This window comes from Ornithorhynchus anatinus, chromosome 4, assembly GCF_004115215.2.
Source record: "Ornithorhynchus anatinus isolate Pmale09 chromosome 4, mOrnAna1.pri.v4, whole genome shotgun sequence".
NCBI lineage: Eukaryota > Metazoa > Chordata > Mammalia > Monotremata > Ornithorhynchidae > Ornithorhynchus > Ornithorhynchus anatinus.
The window spans coordinates 92,910,929-92,917,035 of record NC_041731.1 but is presented as its reverse complement, the minus strand read 5'-3'; the positions used below and the strand labels follow the sequence as shown (position 1 = coordinate 92,917,035).

The window sequence follows — 6,107 nt, the reverse complement described above, 5'->3', positions numbered from 1 at the left end:
CTTTTAAAGTAGCATAATCATGCATTAGGCAGTTAATGTGCCTTATTTTCTTACTCTACTGGTGCACCACATTGAATTCTAGCCAGGCAATCCAATTTCTTGTGTTTCTAACTCCTCCTTCCTTTCTTTTCCACATCCTCCAATGAGCCCCCAGATTGTGGTCTGGGGCTACAACTAAGTGATAAAAGGAATATGATCTTTAAAACCCATTTTGGATCAAATTCCTTCATAGATATTTTCACAAAAATTTCCCATGATAATGGGGGGAGGAGAGGGAGAGCGGAGGGGAGACTCTAGGGGACACTCTAGACTGTGGACTCGTTCTGGGAAGGGAACGTGTCTACCGACTCTGCTCTTCCAAGCGTTCAGTATAGTGCTCTGCACACAGTAAGCGCTCACTAAATATGACCGATCGATCGACTGGAAGACGATGGCTTCTGGTCTTCTTTGTTTGGATTGCGACTTGGAGAGCTCTCTCTTCTTTGCATCATAGTAAGCGCTTAACAAATACCATTATTAGTCTTTGCAGAGAACCGAGGATTTGTATTTCACACTCCGTCAGACTACCAAGTGAAATGTCACAGTAGACGCCAGACAAGATCACAAAAACCAGTAGGTGCTATGGATTCTTGGGTTTGACTTTGTTGACTTCTCTGGGCCTCAGTTCCCTCATCTGTAAAACGGGGATTAAGACTGTGAGCCCTGTGTGGGACAGCATCTATGTCCAGCCTGAGACCTTTGTATATTTCCCCATGCTTTGTACATAGCACTTAAATACCACAATTATTATTTTTGTTATTTCAAACAACCCCCCCCCCCCCAAAAAACCCAACAAGTAAAAGAGTAGATATTAGAGGTGGATTTTGAGATGAGCCTTATTCAGAAGTGCATCCCTCCATCCTTAGCAGTTAATTCCTGGTCTTCAAGCAAAACCAAATGAGAAATTTGAAACTGTTTACTGTCGAATGCACACATGGACTTGTGCGTCGATCTTAAAAATCCGAATCATTGAGATTGGCCACAGTTCTCCTCTTGAGGAGTTACACTTTGGCATTCGGGAGGTCACGCTTTGGAATAGTGACCCACAAGGGGGAAAAAAAAAAAAAACAACCACGAGGGAGTGACTAAGTACTCAGAGAAATAATTTCCCCTTTTCAATCATCGAGTTGCGGTATTGAATTAAACAGAGGGAGCCGAAAAGAATTGTGGATTTTCCACTAGGGGCCACTGTTGAACTTCTAAAGAAAACTATATTTTGGAAGGGGGGGAGAGGAAAGAAAAGAAACAAAAAATGGAAGAAAAACCTGACATTTCTGCTTGACGTTGAGCATGCTTGATGCCACACATGGAATGTTTAGGAAGTGTCAGGAATAAATACTTCTATCAGGAATCTTCATATTCTATATATCTGGAGATCGTACCTTAAGGAGGGCCCTACCAAGACCTCGCTGTCAATTGCCTCATTTTGGCTCTGAGAACCGTGGAGGATATCAGGCTTCTTTTCCCATGTGCGATATTTATCTTCCCTCACAAACAAATGGAATGCAGTGTTTTAATTAATTTCCAAGGGCCTCCCCTGATAATTTTTTAGTCTGATATATTAATACGATGATTTAAACTTTCATTCGGTGGCAGACTTTTTGTTGAAAATCACTAAAGGCTTAGATGGTGTTTAGTGTTATCGATAAGCTAAATATTCGTTTGTTTTCAGGGGATAAATAGGATTGCTCTTTCCTCTCATTTAGATTTAGAGACATCAAGGGGATTTTATCATTTTCACATTAGAAAAATCACAGGCTGGCTGAATTTTTTTCCTCCTCTTTAGACCGAAGGAGGTTCTTGTGCCCTTTCTTGTTATTGCATATAAAAGATTCACTTTCAAAAGTTTCTGCTTCCCTGCCAGGGAAAGAATGCCTCTTTTAAAATATCCCCATTCAAAAAGATTTGATTCTTTTTTTAAAAAAAGAGAGAAACAGGCTGTTGGAAGAGGTGTGCTGCAAATCTATAAAACAACAGGGCAGCAAATGGGTTCATCTTTCTTTCACCTAGATCGGCATTCTCCCCTTAACAGATAATGAGGAATGAAAGAGCGCAAGATGTGGCTGATCATAAAAATCCTCACTCGAAGAGCAATCTGAAGCGTGTTTCATTTTAATTAAACCATGTTCGAGGAGGGTGAGATGTTTAGGTATTTTTTAAAAAAATAAAAGTATACTGCTGCCTATTCGTGCCAGTAACCTTCTTCTGCAACAAACTCCTATCTACCGATTCTATTCTTATGGTGAAAAGATTGCCTTGAAATTCATAAAGTCTCCCTCTCTAAATTCACCTTTAAGATATTTGATTAGTCAGGTGGTGGGGCAGTCTTTGAAGCAATGTTTATCCTGTGAAAAGGACACTGGAGCAATATTTGAAAATGGCAGCAACAAAAGGTTAATTTTCAGTGTCACTGAAAAGGCTTTTTATTAACAGTCAAAACAGCCCAAATTGCAGAAAAATACATGAAATTTCTTCTCCTTTAACATAAAGATCCCCTTCAACATGATTGTTTTCCCCTGTGAAAAGGATTTTATTTTTTTCCCCTAAAACAGCACCTTTCATGTAACCATCAGGGAATTTTTTTAAACAAGGACTGCGATCTATCTGGTGAGAAAGAGGTTTCTGTAGTTCGGTTGCACTCCGTTAATGATGCGTATTTTTTAGGTTGCACGTTGACTGTAAGCGTCGTGAAACCAGCCTTTTAACATAGATCGAATCGAACCCATTTTGCTTTCATGTGATCTCCAGGATTTGCAGAAACATCTCTTAATTGAAATGATACTTCTCTTGGGCACTTCTTTCATCGTCCTTTGCTTCTTGACATAACGTCTTTTAAATCAGGGGCTGTTTCAGATCTAGGTAATGGCAGTTTTTTTTTTTCCTGGGCTCAATTCTGGAAGCTGATAGTTCTGGGCTTCTCCAAGCAGAAAGGTGGCTGTTGCCAGCTTCTGAAGATCCTGACTGTATGATGGGCACGTCATCTGGAAACATAAGTGTAAACTGCAGGTTAATCACTGTGGAAAGACCCATGTCAGCTCTCTATTATTCTGCTTCCCGTAGAAGAGGTAGAAAGCAAGGAAATATGTTTTCCTCGCCGTTTACTTTCACAGGATCTCAGATGATCTTTGGCTTGATATGTTTTCTTTGGCTGCTCACGTGACTGAATAGTTAACAGAGAAAATCCAAGAATCCTCTCTGAATAGTTTTCTTCTCTTCGTACTGCTGTCCGACGAAGGAGGAGATTCATAGGCGAAAGGTGACAACAGAATGCAAAGTGGACCTACTGGTTTGTACAGAAATTGGGAAGGAAATGTTATATGGTTTCCTGTGGTATTTTGGAGTTAGGGAATGAAAAAAAAATATATATCTCGCAGGAAAAATGAAAAGGAAGCACGAGGAAACTTTGATAACACAACGTAAAAGACGGCTGCCACCGAGCTTCCGAGTTCCTCTTGGGCAGCGAATGGGTCCACCCCTCTCTGCTGTATCGTACTCTCCCAAGCGCTTAGTACAGTGTTCTGTACAAAGTATGCGCTCAATAAATACCACTGATCGATTGGTGCTCAAAGGTAGAAAAAAACACCATTTGATAAATGGGGAAGCCAACCAGCTGGTGACTCTCGGTTAGCTTTTCAGTTCTACCTAACTCTTTGTAACTTTACAATGGAAGATTCAGAAATTGGAGCCAATTACCATAATATGTGGTGGTTTGGTGGGAACATGTTCTACATCAGACAGTTAAAAGGTTTTATTGCTATTAGGAGCGTGTTAATGCCCTTGATAATGTCTCTACTTGCTTTGTAATGTCTCTTGCTGAAGTATAGAATTCTTTTATCTTCTTATTACATTATGCAAAAACTTGAATTGAAAAGATATTTGCAGGAACATTTAAAGGGGTGCATCAATCAGTTTCAAAGAAGAGAAAATGTTCTCAGAATAGCTTATAAAAGGATAACTGTCAGTTTTATTTTGGATGAACAAAAGAGTCAACGTAAAAAGCACTTTATTGTAAAAGCATATGGTGCAATTCAATAAATATGCCATATAAATAAAAAGGAGAAGAAAGTTCATAATTATCCGATGACTTAAATGTAATTTAAGTAATACTTTTTAACTGCAGCCAGCACTCAACTACTCTTCTCTCCTCCACTGGGCTTCCTGTCCTAGTCTATATACCCCATTAGGTGATAACTTAACTCTCTCTGATAACTTATGAATTAGAATGGATAGAATATAGTCCTATATTCATAAGCCTCCGCTAGACATAGAAAGGCATGAATGTAGGAAGCATTAACAAAAATCGGAACAGCAAATTTAATTGTGCCTAGAATAGGAAAGGGGTTTTTTTTTAAAAATCGATCAGTTCTCATCCCCATTCATCTGTTTTTTTATTCTGACCATCCTTAACATCTTTACTGATTGAGCATTTGTGAACTTGTAAATTCATTATGACTAAAATGAAGATTTTTTTTTTAAGTGTTAGTGATTGTTAGGAAGAGCCATTAGTCAGAGAATTCTCGCACTTTGAAAATCAAAGATGTTACTTCACCCATATACGTCCTTTCTTGTAATTTAAACACCTTGTTTATTTTTCAAAATCTGCACTGACCACTAAATGTTAAACATATCATTTTCTTGAGAAAAAACCAAACATCTGTTTTCCAAGAAATAAACGGTTACGGGTAGAACCACAGAGATCATATTCTGATAATATCAGTGAAAGTGAATTATGGATTTTTAAAGAGCTCCAGAAAGCAAACGGATCCTCTCTGAAACGGAGGCTGATGCACATGGAAATAAGCCCCTGTCATGCCACATCATCCGCATTTAAAAACAATTAGGAACCAGCTCTCGATTCCTGAAGGTCCAAATTCGGAGAACTAGATATTTCAGCCATTGTGATTATTCCTTTTCTGTTTTGCGCTCCGATCATTTTGAGATGTAATGCTTCTAATTGAAATCTGTGCTCTGCACACAGTAAGGGCTCAATAAATACGATTGACTGATTGACAAAACACATTTTCTCCTGCAAGCCTAGGTTGCTTATGGGCAACTTATCTTGCAATACAATTTCTCAAAGCCAAAAAAAAACACAAAAACAACTGCTCTGAACGTAACTCATTTCAGACCTGAAACAGCACAAATTACAATGAGAAATCAATGAATAACTTTGCGTAATCGTCCGCTGGCGTCTTATTTCCTTTGTTGTCGTTCATGAGTCCTAATTCATTAAAAATGATATCTTCTTACTGAAGGGGGTTTCCCCATCATTTTATAAGAAGAAACAGTTGACCCTATACCTTGCGATGTACCCCATTTTCTTATCATTTTCTTTTCTTGGCCTTCCTGGTAACTCTCTCTCTCCCATTTCCACAGTAGAGGGGAAATTACCCCTCAAAAAGACTTATTTGACAATAACAAAACTTCTGAGGTTTCCAAAAAGAAGGGTTCTTAAGTTATTGAACCCCGGAGAAAGCAATAATTTACTACCAGTAAGTTAGTAGGTTGTACACATCTGTGTACCCTGCTTCAGAAAATAAAAGGTTGTTACCATAGCAACCGCCACATACTATGGATAGAACATACGTTATCTGTGAGATTCCAAGCTTCGCGTTCAAACATTCCCCTCCTCCTCGACCGCTCCCTGACGTTCCGGGAATCGGTACATTCTCTTCAAAATTTTAATGGGGGGGTCTATATTGGAGTCTTGGATTTCAAACATTTTCTTTTTCTTGCTTCCTGGCTCTTAGACTATTTCTCCTGCATTACCTTTTGCTGCATTTCTAACTTGGTCCTGTTGTTTCCATGGCATGACCACTGCTTCGGTCACATGCTCTCGTTCCTTGCCCTAGTTACTAACTCTTTAGAACAAATGCATCTTGCTTCTGGATGCAACTAGTGTGTGTTTGTGTGTATGTGTGTGAAGAAAATACGGCCACTCAGAACACCGTACCGGTAAATATACTAGCTGTCGGTGGGTGTAAGCCCCTTTCAGAATCCTCACGACGTGTGTTGTGTTTGCATTTCTCGGTCACCTGTGGTATTTGACTGCCTTTTGTTAGCCTGAT

At 39.2% G+C, this 6,107-nt stretch overlaps 1 long non-coding RNA gene across 1 annotated transcript; it reads right to left on the bottom strand.

Annotated features, from left to right (window-relative positions):
• Nucleotides 1-2,433: 2,433 nt before the first annotated feature.
• Nucleotides 2,434-5,562, bottom strand: LOC120638370. Its single transcript, XR_005660000.1, has 2 exons — nucleotides 5,340-5,562; nucleotides 2,434-3,020 (listed from the first exon to the last, which is right to left on the bottom strand). It is a non-coding gene; the product is annotated as an uncharacterized LOC120638370 (long non-coding RNA).
• Nucleotides 5,563-6,107: the final 545 nt, after the last annotated feature.